The sequence below is a fragment of the Hakea prostrata genome, chromosome 3 (genome assembly GCF_041222555.1).
Source record: "Hakea prostrata isolate BN-2017 chromosome 3, UWA_Hpros_2, whole genome shotgun sequence".
NCBI lineage: Eukaryota > Viridiplantae > Streptophyta > Magnoliopsida > Proteales > Proteaceae > Hakea > Hakea prostrata.
The window spans coordinates 74,340,511-74,354,378 of record NC_142602.1 but is presented as its reverse complement, the minus strand read 5'-3'; positions in this window follow the sequence as shown (position 1 = coordinate 74,354,378).

The window sequence follows — 13,868 nt, the reverse complement described above, 5'->3', positions numbered from 1 at the left end:
ATTGGCACAAAAGGTACTATGGTCAAGAATATACTGGCCAACCATGCAGAAGGACGCCCTTGAATATGTCTGCAAATGCGAGCAATGTCAGAAACATGCAACTGTCCCGAAGGTTCCGGCAGTACCACTCTTGCCCATTTCTTGCCCGACCCCTTTTGCAATGTGGGGAATGGTTTTAGTTAAGAAACTTCAAAGGTTTCAAGAAATCAGGAGTATCTCGTAGTCACCATTGATTACTTTACGAAGTGGGTCGAGGCGAAACCCTTAACTTCCGTCACGGAGAAACAAAAGGAGAAATTCTTCGAAGAAAAAATTATCTATAGGTTTGGAATACCTCGGGTTTTGGTAACAGACAATGGGAAGCAATTTGAGGGGTTAGGATTCAAAGCATTTATGTGGAAGGTACCACATTGAACATTGATGTTCTTCAGTAACTTACCCACAAAGCAACGGGCAAGTTGAAGTCACAAAAAAAACACTACTGGACGAGATGAAGAAAAGACTAGAGGATAGTCGGGCACTATGGATCGAGGAACTCCCAAGCGTCCTGTGGTCATATTGTACTACAACCCGAACCCCAACAGGGGAGACACCATTCTGCCTTGTATATGGCACTGAAGCTTTGGCTCCCGTGGAAGTTCTGGCCGGGTCATTTCGCTACAACACCTTTGATGAAAAGCAAAATGACCAGGACCTAAGGGAAAATTTGGACTTCCTACCGGAAACTTGAGAAAAAGCTCAACAAAGAAATCAGTTGTACCAGAAAAGGATAGCTCGATACTAGGGGTGCAAGTTTGGCCCTGGCGGCCCTGACCCGCCCTAAGCCCGCCCTGAGCCCGAATAGGGCTTGGGCTAAAGATTTTGGCCCTAAGGGCGGGCTTGGGATTACTCTCTGGCCCGCCCAGCCCATCCCGGCCCGTCCTTGATTTTTGGCCCTGACCCAGGCCCTGATCTTGGCCCTGACCTTGGCCCTAATCCTAGCCCTGATCCTGGCCCTGATTTTGGCCCTGATCTTGGCCCTAATCTTGGCCCTGATCCTGACCTTGATCCTGGCCCTGATTTGAGTCTAAAGACTCTGGACCCTCCACCCACATGGAGAGGAATTAATTGTAATACATATGGTGCATACTTGACATGTGTCAAATTTTAGAAACATGATCATGTTTTGTAGAAAATTAATAAAATAAATTATAACCTCATTACCAATGTAATAAGCATCTATTTGATTTTGGCCCTGATCCTGACCCTAATTTTGGCTCTAATCTTAATATTAATTTGACGATGATCATGTACTACAGTACTAGATTTTTACCCTGATCTTCATACTAACATTGATATGAGTCTTGATTTTGACATTTAGTCACTTTGATCATATTAGACTATAAATTCACTTTTTATATTATTTTTAAAGTATTTTTTATTTTTCCAACAAAGTCATTTTTAGTTCAATAAAATATTGATTTTGTTTTCTGACTAAGGCGAGATAATATATTATAAATAATAAAAACTATTACATAAAGAATTAATATCTAACAAATCTATACCCCAACTTCTCATCATGAATATCTAACAAATCTATACCCCAACTTCTCATCATGAATATCTAACAAATCTACTGTGATATTTCAAAAAAAATTTATTAAAAACATATAGCTATGTTTGTAACTAAAACATCATTTTATTTAACTATGAAAAAAAAAATTTGTTGAATACTAAATTATCGTCGATTTACTTGTTAACAAGGTTTTGAATATGAATTTTTTTGTATTGAATAAATATATCAATTTATTGAACAGTTGTGAATGAAAACATACCTACCTACGGCTTAAGTTCTTGACTTTGAAGATAAAATTTTCATTTATCAGATTCCTTTTGAATTTTGAATCTCTGATGTTTCTAAGTTTACAAAAAGAGTTTGTGTGACATTCTCTATAATTGACTTGACTTCAAATATGCCTAAATTTAATTACAATTCTACTTATTCTATTTCATGAATAATTTTAACTCTTTGCTGCTGGAGAAAAACCAAGGAAAAAAACCAAATGAGAGAGAGAGAGAGAGAGAGAGAGAGACTTGGGGGAAAGACAAATTGGAAATTTGGAATGAAGTTTGACCATTGTCTTAGAAGTTAGAAATTAATTGAGAATTGAGATAAATCTTTTTCTTTTTCCCTTCGATCTTACATATAATAACCATAATTTTCAGCGAATAGCAAATTAAAAAACCCTAGAAATTTGGATTTTTCTATTTCTCTAAAATCTAAATGGGTATAAATAGTTAAATACATATTGAATATAAGTTTTGGATTATTTGTTGACATCTTTACTATTTTATTTTCCAGAATTGAGTTTGGAATTTAAGAATTTAATTACTTTAATATGTATTTTAATTACTACCTGTCTTACATTTGATATTTACGACCAAAGATATGGCCAATTAAAGCTAGGGACAAGGCCAATTAGGGCCTGGGCCAATCAGGGACAGGGACAGGGCCAATCAGGGCTAGGGACAGTGCCAATCAGGGTCAGGGACAGGGCCAATCAGGGCCAATCAGGGCCAATTAGGGTCAGGGCCAACCCATCCCGACCCGGCCCAATTAGGGCCAATTAGGGCTGGAATGGGCTTGGCTTGGCCCTGTAGGGCTTAGGGCCAGGGACAATAATCAATGGCCCTGAACTAGGGCCAAGGCGGGAATGGGCTCCAATTATACCATATAGAGCTGGGCTTGGGATTGCAAAAGCCCGGCCCAGTTGCAGCCCTACTCGATACTACAATTCACGGGTGAAAGGCCGAAGACACCGATCAGGAGATTTGGTATTACGAAGGACCAGGGCTTCCGACCCTAGGAATCAAGGAAAATTAACTCCAACTTGGGAAGGACCGTATATCATTGATAAAGAAACAAAACCGAGAGCATACCGGTTAAAAGAGACAATAATAAGAAGACCCATTGATCGGTCATGGAACTCCAGCAACCTAAGAAGGTTCTATCAATAGTTTTGTATCTTTTTCAAAACAATAAACGACCTGGGGTCTAACCCGGTCACATCTCTTTGCACCTTTTCTTAAGGACTTAGCACTTTTTTAAGGCAATGAAATACTCGGGCTCTAACCTGGTCACATCGCTTTGCACCTTTCTTAAGGACAACACTTTTTTAAGGCAATAAACGACTCGGGGTCTAACCCGGTCACATCTCTTTGCACCTTTATTAAGGACTAAATACTTTTTTAAGGCAATAAACAACTCGGGGTCTAACCCGGTCACATCTCTTTGCACCTTTCTTAAGGACTTGACACTTATTTTAAGGCAATAAGGTATGCGGGGCGTAACTCGATCACACCTTTTAGCACCTTTCTTAAGGACCACTTTTTTAAAGGTAATAAACGACTCGGGGTCTAACTCGATCACAATTCTTGGCATCTCTCTTCAGGACTTGGCACTTATTTTAAAGGCAATAAAGTATTCGGGTGATAACGCGATCACACTTTTTGGCACCTTTCTTAAGGACTTGACACTTATTTTGAAAGGTAGGTAATCATATGCCTAACTTAACACTCGAGTAAGTTGCAAAAACACAACAATTGTGAAATACTTAGCCAAATTTCATTCAAAGTGCACTTCTAAATGCAAGGATTTACATGGCTTAGGATACAAGGAGTTACATGGATCGGGATAAAAGGAGTTTACATGGCTCAGGATCAAGGCATTACACGCCTCAAGATACAAAAACTTCAACAAGATCACACCGACAGAGTTCGATAATTAGTGATTGATATATTGAAACATTTTCGAACTCTTCGCAATTGCCGAGAGCAAGATTCATGTGCCGATCGAAAGCCATGAACTTACCAATGAGCTGACGATCGTCTTGGATTGTCACTTGCATCCTATCCCGAACGTCTAAGTCGACCTTCACGAATGAGCTTGGGAAGATCTCGCCTCTGCAGACTGCTCGACCAAACCTTCATTTGACACATTAGTGTCAACAATGGTGTTGGTCACGAATCCTCTAACTTAATCCTCAACTTGGGACTTCTCGAGCTCCTCATCCTTAACTTCATCCTCAGGCTCATTCTCCGGAGGAGGATCAATAAAATCAGCAGGATTGGGAATCACGAGATCAGGAAGCTCGGGGAGATCTTCTGGCTGGGGGAGATGGAGTTCTTTATACAACTTCAGATTAAGAATTTTCTTCAATTTTGAAGGATCCGGGAGGGACATCTGCTCGAGGGTGAATTTGAAGGCCCGCCTCATTCCCTTTTTATAAGCAAGAGCAGAAAGAGCCAACGCCAAATCTTTGAACTCTTTGGTGATGAAATACTCTTCCAGCACCTCCCTCTTAGAATTTCGGGACGCACCGGCCTTCAATTCCTCGATCTTCCTCGATCTTCCTCCTCAATTCGTCATTTTTCTCCTTCTCCTCACCCAAGAGAGTCTGGGCACTTGCCAAATCCTCAGTAGCCTTCCCGAGTTTCTTCTCGAGCAACCCGACCTTCCCTTTGTATTTCCCTTTGCTTTTGGAAAGGTCGTTCCTCTCTTTCTTCAACTCGGCAATCTGCTCCCGAGCTGCCTCAAGGTCCTTCCTAGCTTGGGTGGAGCTGTGGTTAGCCTTCTAATGAAGTTGCTCAGAAAGCTTCAACTCCTCCGACTGTTGACGAGCCCGACTCAACGCCTCGACAAAGCAATGAGCAATCCCAGCCAGATACCTAAAGAAAAAAACATTAGTCAAAAGTCATCAAAGGAAAAAGGACATCAGAAGGGAGGAAAGATCACCTGTACCCATCCACGAAGAACTTATCATTCGGGAGATCCTTCAAATAATCTCGATCAGACTTAAGGGTGGCGCTCCGCTGAGCCACGCTCGGGTCACCAAAGACCGAATCATGCTCAGTCAGCTCGAAAGTAGAAGAGGGCCCAACGCGAGACTCAGGCTCAAAAATCCGAACCTTTTTGGCTGGGGGAGCCCGAGGGACCTCCATTGTTGGCTCCCTTCCTCCTTCAGGAGCAGGAGGAACTTTTATTTTGGGACTTTTTACAGTCCTGATTGCAGCAGCAGAAGGCTGATCCATAGCCGCAGAAGATTTGGCCACAACAACGTCCAAAGTAGAAGGCTTTGCTTTGGAAGGAGGCTTCCTCCTCCGAGCATGAGCCATGGATCCGGTTGCCATGGCCAGGAGATCATCAGTCGGGACGTTTGCAGACACTGCACAACAGAAAAAATTAATCAGGTCAAAACACATAATACAAAGTCAAGACAATTGAAACAAAAGCTCACCCGAAGAAATGCCCCACAACTGGAGGACAGGCTCATACTCCATGGAATAACCATGGACTACATATTCATCCCCTTTTACCCGATTGATAATCCTGACTCTTTCTTCCTTGTCGGGATCCAAGTCAAAAGGGGTGTTCAAAAGGTCAATATATTTCCTCGACCTCTCTTAAAAATTAGTAAGGAAAGGCTCAGGAGCAAGAAGACTGAAGAATAAGAAAAATTCCCTCCACTTTTTGGTTGTGGACGGGAGAGTATCTTTTTCAATAAAATTCCCCTGAAAATCAAGGGAAATGGACGCCCTCTTCGCCAAGTAAAACCAGCCCCGCGTATGAGGGTGTAAAGAATAGTAATGGTGGAATAATCCGAAGGTCCGGAGAACACCTAAGTTATCACAGAAACCAACAAAGTCGATAATATTGCGTCAACTATTCAAGCTCAAGTTGACCGGACTGATGGCATAATGGTTCAGTATGTCAAGAAAAAGATTGTGCAAAGGAAGATGAAGCCCCCCGATGAAGGCATCATAGTATAAAGGATAAAAACCACTCGGGGACTATTCACCCTTTCAGAAGCTCTCGAGAGGACAACCACATACCCTTCGGGAATATTAAAACTGGAAAGAAACCAATCTAGATCAGAAGAAGAAAGAGAACAAGGATAAAATTCAAGCCCTGCTGTACTCTGAACAAAATCTACTTGCCAAGGGGTTCGAGGATGCGACTTTGCCAAAGCCAAAGCACTATCATCTAATGTCTTCCTATTCAGTTTAAGAGGAATGGCCCCTCGGAAACCACTCGGACGTTGAAAAGGTGGACAAGGAGGATGTCACGACCCTAGTTTTCACAGGTTTGGTGGGGCCCACATTAATGGACATTCAACTAAGGCACGTGACAGCTCCTCTCATTTTCACCTCTTTATAATCAATGAAACAAAATGCTAGACAAAACATTTTCACGGCAAAACAAACAACCTGCTTTGACAATCGGCCCGTATATATATACATAAAGTGTGAAGTCCTTTTACATCTACATTTGACCTTTCAACAATGTCCAATTAAGAACATATAGTCGCAAAAGAATATATATATATATTCACAGTCCAATTATACAAACATCAATCGCAACGAAAAGAAAGTGAATTTACATCTTCAACTTTAAAGGCAGTGTCAGGTGGCAGCACCCTTGCTTTTAACATGTATTTGAATACTTGTCAACATTTACAATAATGAGCTTTGTGGCCCAATAAGCAATAAAGGACAACCATGTAAGTAAGTCAGGCAGTTCATTATGCATCAATTATCACATCAAAATCATATAACATCATACATTCCAAACTTTTCTTTATTTTTCCTTTTCCTTTATCCTTTTCTTGTTCCTTTTTCCTTTTCTTTATTTTTTTCTTTTTCCTTTTTCATTAAACTAGACCTAAGCGCTACCTGTAGAGAGAGCACCATCAGTCTAAACCACACAAGTGGCATCAGTCTCTTGGCTCAAGGCCAGGTGTTCTCTACAAGAGGCCATCATCAGTCTAGTATATCTTTCCACTTTTCAGTCTCGCTTCATGCCCTCCCATTTGGATACATAAGTACCAAGACTTACATAAGCCATTACATTTTATTCCTTTCTTTATTTCTTTTATTTCCTTTCTTTTCTTTTCACTTTTCAGTCTTGCTTCATGCCCTCCCATTTGGGTACATAAGTACCAGGACTTACAGAAGCCGCTTCATGCCCTCCCATTTGGGTACATAAGAATGTAGGTCTTACAGAAGCCTTTAACATTTTATTCTTTTACTCTTTCTTATATTCACTTTCAAAATTGCCTTACCATGCTCTGCCTATTTCCATGTACATTTTTCATTTCAAGCATCATTCAGTCTCATCTGAACACAATTCATGCAATTCAATCATTTAAATATGAGAGCATGACAATTTCATATCTGATAAGCATAAGCATCATTTCAAATTCATAATTAACAGTTAAAGAATACTATTAGCATTCCAAGTCAAGCAGTTCAGTCAAATCATTAAGCTGTCATTCAATCCCATGCATTTTGTTCAATACACAAAGACACATATATCATGCACTTTCCATAAATTGCATCAATGAATAAATAAAATAGACTTTCTGTTATCATGTGCATGTTATATGTCTACTAAAAGGAATCACCCACTAACATTTACAGGTTGGTCAATATTACTTACCTAATTATGTTCCATGAGTGTGGGTCTTGAACCAAGTTCCGTTAAAATCCGCTCGCCCTCCTGCATCCCGAACAATTACCGGCAATTTACTGCTATTAAGAAACGCATGAGCCAACATGAAAATTCCCATTTTTTATATTATTTTCTCTCTCCTCCTTTCTTTCTCCTCTTTTCTCTCTCCTCCCTACGGTTTTCCTCTCTCTCCTCTCTTCTCTTTTCTTCTCTCTTTCCACTTTCTCCACTCCTCTCTCCTTTCTCCTATTCATCTTCTCTTTTGTTCTGCAACTCCTCTTTCTCTTTCTTTTCTCTCTCCTCTCTACCTCTCCTCTTACTCTTCCTCTTTCCTCTCCTCCTTAACTATCTTCTAATCGTTTCTGTAAATCTGAAATCTTTCCTTCTCTTTCCTCTTTCTCTTTTCATTCCTCTGCACGTTTCTCTTCTCCTCCACTTTCTCCTCTCTCTCTTAAAAGTTCTGCAAACTAGGTGTGGTACAACTCTTTCTCTCTCTGTTTTTTTTCTCTTTTACTCCCCATTCTGAAATTCTTTCTCTTCAACCTTCACCTCTTCTCTCTCCTCCTTAATCCTCTTCTCTTTTCTCTCCTCCCTCTGCTGTTTGTTTTGGACGCAGTTAAGTTCCCTGCATCTCCACTCCACTCTCTCTCTCCTTCCTCTTAAACCTGATCCCACGCAAATATCCTTTCTCTTAACTCTCTCTGTCACATCCACCCAGCCGGTACCCCATCTGGCATACCCGAGAATGTGATCCACAGTCCAAGGATCAAGAATCGAGGGATCATGCCTCCCACATACACGATAACATAATCATGAACAATAATAATCAAGGTAAGCAACTAATACTAAATATCATGAATAAGATAAGATTCAATAAATCGAGTGCGGAAACGCCAGATAATATCAAGGTATAAATGTGATCATAAAGGTGAGAGAATGTATGATAATCACCCTCTCAAAGCAGCGGAAATGAAGTATGATTAAGTTAATTACAATCCCAAGTATAAAAAGATAATCCAAAACAAGTTAATTACATGTCCAATGGTTCCATAAATAGACCAGCGAAATGGGGCACTAGGCTAGGGTTTCTTCTGTCCTAATGATGGTCTCCTCAATGGTGTGGATGAAGAAAGCCCAGCTCTGCCGCTCCCGCACTATCGTGGGGCTAACCCTGGTGCGAATAGTAATCCTCCTCAGCACCAACACTCTGATCTTCACCGAAGATACCACCCGGAGGGTAGTATGCGGGATCAGAGTCCGTCTCGAAGGGGGTGCCATCATAATCTTCGGTACATGTAGGATAATCTAAAAACATTTGTACAAAAGGAATGAGTTCGAAGAACTCAGCAAGGTAGTTATTCCATAATTAAAATCATACATATACAAAACATAACATAATGCAATGTGATATGGAACATATGATGCAAATATGATTCTAACTCTATGAATGCTAGTCTCTATGGTAGACATGCTTTAAGTCATAGCACCATACTTCTTTGGGTTGTGAGTCACTCCCCCTCAATCATACAAGATATCTTGGGTCTGCCAGGGAAGTTAGGTAAAGTCATCTCAAAAACCATGGTAGGGGAATCGGTCACCGCTCTCTCACATCACTGTTTGGTATAAGAACTGGCGCATGTCATAGTAAAGCCTAGCCCAATGCAAGTCATCTACTCAGTCGTATCAAGTCAGATCCAGATACGTCCATTCCTCGCCCCCGGCGATCCTTTCCGGTATCCTTCACACTAGAGTCAGTGTAATCCCAGATTACGAACTCATCAACCCTATTGGTCATCCACAAATAGTAAACGGGAAGTTCCACATCCTCTCACAGATTGGTTACCGGTCTTGAGCGCCCGTGAGCCCAAGTCTAGCCATTTGCAACCCTACCAATAAATGGCCCCTTTCGGGTATCCGTAGCATGGTTTATGTCCCCTACCGGATTGGTTACCGGCCTAGAGCGCCCATCAAACCATACACTACCACGGGTCGTTCGGTCTCAATGCCCTTCCGATTCGGGTCTGACATGACAAGGACAATCCTAGCCACCCAACTAGACAATCCTATGTATGTCATCCAATAACCCGGGAAAGTGTCGATAGGCACCGTCGGAGAACATCCCATACTATTCCCTCCGATGCCCAAGGACAGAAGTGTCAATAGGACACTCCCCAATCCCAAGTTATACGTAGCCAATCACATATTCAAGTTCATCATTTCTCATGCATCCAATACATCTTCATAATAAAAGTTAAATCATGATATTGAAATGAATAATCATAGACATAAGTAATCAATAATAATTAACATGACAAGAGTATAAGAATTCCGATGCTACTGTCCTAACACATGTATAACAGTCTTATGATAATTAAAAGTAATCAAGAGATTCTATTCTTTAAGTAAGAACACAATTCATAAATTGATGGCCTATATTGTTTATGGAGATAACCATCCTTACCTTGGGTTGAGTTGATGATGAATTTAGAATACCAAGAAATGGTCCAAAAGAATTGTTAAAACCCTAAACAAACATCAATAATAAGTTAGAGAAGAAATCGGAAGATCGGATGTGAAATGGGTCTAAACTGGCTAAAGTTGCTGTTAGCAACAACTTTGGTCGATGGTCTTTGGTCGATGGCATCGACCAAAATTCTCTTCGGGACAGAATAGTGGATTTTGGGGGTTTTCATCCAAAATTGGTTTTTCGGGGTTCGGATCAATCTGAAACTTGGAGGAATGCTTAAGAATAGTATGAGGACACTATAAATCAAGAAAATAACATAATCCAATGGTCTAAATAGAAAGCCCCAATTTGAGCTATCAAGTTCAAGAGACAAGCATCATGGCATGAATTGGGATTGATTGCATTGACATAGAAATAGCATGCAATAGCTAGGGGAACTTATTGAAATTCGATTGGAGTCATATGATAGTGGTAAACATGAACATAACATACCATACAACCCAGTTTTGTACAAAATGGCATGATGTTAAGAGGAAAATCAAAGAATACATATACTAGGCTTGAGATGGGGGCATAGCATCAATAGATGGCTAAGGAAATCATAGGTTAAGCATGAGTGGACACTTGGAGTGATGGTTGCAAGGTTGCAGCACCATCTCCAATGTCTCAACAGCAAGAGAGGAATAGAAAAGAATAGAAAAAGGTAGAATAGAGAGTGGAATGATGATTCATACCTTGTTGTTGAAGATGGAAGCAAGAATCAATGATAAACAATGTGTTTTTGGTGGAGTATCCTTCACATATGCCTAGGAGTTGCTTTAGGAAGCTCCCCCCCCCCCACGTTTTCAGGAGTGAAAATGATTGCAATAGGGCTCAAGGCTCGAGGTTATAATAATTAGAAAAGAGAATATTCCATGGAATCATTAACTTGGCTGACTGGGAAACTTTGGTCGATGGTCGATGGTCTTTGGTCGATGGCATCGACCAAAATATTTCTCAGCAGAAAACAGGTTTAGTTCAGCAACTTCAAGTGGGGTTTTGAAAGGCTATACAAGGTCAAATTGAGTGAGGTTTTCTTCTACAATTCAATAAAGAAGTCTAGTTTCAGGGAATACCTTCGGATTGTGCACGGGAGGTCATTAAGTACTTCAACTAAATCAATCTTCTCCGATGCGCAGACTTTCCTTAAACACTGACAATGCATTCAAGCAAGGGGAATCATCGTCAATGTCCATGGGCTCGGTCTCCGCATCATAGTTATCAATCAGAAGGGTCCACAAGTCTCTTCTACCACCGCTTTGGGTCTTCAGGCCTAAATACAACAGTGGATCCGGGTTAGGGTCAGGGTTAGAATAGGGCTGGATATTACACTCTCTCCTTCCTCAATTTTTCCACAGCTTTGCCTTATCCTCCATTTCAGTCTTCTCTGTCCTCTTCTCTTCTCGTTTATTTCTCCCCTGCAACTCCCTCTCTTAACTCTTATCCATTTCCTTCACTTTTTCCATTTTGTCTTTTCCACTCCCATCTTTTTTTTCATATTACACGCATTTTTTTTCATATTACACGCATCTGACAGCATAATACCCACTTCTTCCTCTTTCTCCTACTTTGTCAACATTAATTACAAAAAATAATATGAGATAGATGTCACCCCTTCCCCTTCTAATTCATTAGAAAATATCTAATGGCCACGTGAGAAGGTAGTGGCATCTCCACCTTCTCTCTCCTCAATTACTAACATAAAACAATGATGTATATACCTAGTGGCCTTCTTTATGGGCTCGTGGGCTCGCTCTACTGCTTACACAGGGCTCACTTTAGGGTGTGAATATTCATACCTCCGGGTTCATAAATTTACGCTGATCATTTCCTCGCTTACAGTTCAATCTAATTCCACTGTTGTGGGACCCACAAGGATGTCTGACCTCGACCATAATGGCACATTCACCACAATAATAAAATAATAATAGAAAAAGATGCGGGGCATTACATCGGACCTCCCGATCTAGGAAGTACGGCCCGGGAAGTCAAAGCAGGAGGATCACGCAAAGTAGCCGTTGACTCCGGCCGCAAAACACTTTGGGCAGAAGTAGCGGAATCAGATGCAACACAGAAGCTTCCTAAGACACTTCACCCTGGACCTCATCAACTCAGGCTTCCTCAGCCGGGTCAGGACCCTGGGTACAAGACATCTCTAGTATTTCATGGTAAACCCTTAGGTCATCATCAGGTAACTTTCACTCAAGTCATGGGTACGCTCATCATCCGAGGACTACTCATGCAAGTCCTTCAGACGATCCCTGGCTAGATTAACACCCTTCCTTTGATCACTATCACCCTCAATCACGTAACCCTCATCCCGACGACGTTTTCTCTCACGATGAGTGGGGATGGGAACACGAGGTTGAAGCCTAAAACCTCTCAAACTGTTCTTTGGCTTCTTTGGCATCATAGTCGGGAGAAAGAACTTACTAGTGAAAGATAAGAGGATCTGGAAACTTAGTCGGGAGCAAGTCTTGGTCGAGAGCAACGAAAGCGATGGATCAAAACAAAGACAAAAAGGGGATATTTATACTACCGAAAGAGGCGTTATTGGTCTTGATCAAACGGTTGTGACGTAACAAGATCAACGGCCCAAAGGAAGAGACGTTTGGCCTTCCCGAGGCCATCATAATGACTATTAACTCTGCCATTGACGTGGCAACACGGGACTGGGCAAAATCTTTGAGGAAATCATTATCATAATGGCTAATCACTTCATACAAGAATAATAAATGAACCCGGCAAAGAATCTCCCAAATGCTATGCCACACGATGCACACATCGTACGAGATAGGGGGCTAGTGATATGGGTGGTTTTCTACCCGACCGGCTTTAGACCCGGGTTAGGGTTGAATCAAACACTCGGTCGGGACGGTTACCGACTAACTCAAGTAGAGCGTCCTTCACGTTGGACCTACATGGCAAGAACGCTCTAAATAGAAGGTCAACTACAAGGCTGATTGAGTGAGACGGACGACAAGGAAGCGTAGTCCAGGGAGAGATAGCAGCTCTCGACGAGAAACTCACCCAGCACTGAAAAGGTAATACATACATTATAAAAGTAGGGACTCAACCCTCTAGTAAGCATCCAATACATTCTGAACATAACCCTGTTTAGCTCTTGCACGGGATCTTAATCTATTCACCATCTGACTTAGCCATCGGAGGTGGCTGCCCGGCATACGAGCCGGCCTGCGTCTAACCTTTCTTGCAGGAGTCATCATCCTGAAATTGAGAAGGGGCTTAGTCGGAACCAAGATTGTAATAGTGACGCATCAGTAAGACAGTAAGACAGACGCTAATCAAGTAGGATTGTTATTCATCTAAGACGTTTACTGCTGGTTAAAGAAGAAGAGGGTGAAAAATTGAAAGTCACTGATGATCTCTAAAGAATAAATGTTGAATGAAGGTAGAACTTCCGATTATGATTACCAGAGAAGAGAAACTTTTAAACTCTACATTGAACATTTGGCAACTTTCTTCTTTGTGGGTGTTGTGTAAGTGTTCAAATAATTATCACATCAATCAACATTAATAACTCATAAACATTGAAAAAGAGAGTTTAACCTTGACCCTTAATTAAGAGTGTCAATTCTATACCGATATTCTAAAAACCTCAAATCAGCTATGGCAAATCTTTCACGGATCAAAATACCCTTCCTCCATGACAACATACTTTTTCTTCGTTGAACAAATCCTTTTAAGCCACCCCTATGTAACATTTGTTGAATCACTCCACCGACGAAATGTCCCATCTATCCTTAGTAAGTTCTCTCAAGAGGTACACATCTTCAACTAAAATCCCCTTGCCAAATTCAAACGGTATGGTAAGGATTTCAAGTATTGTTGGTATACACCAAAACTGTACCA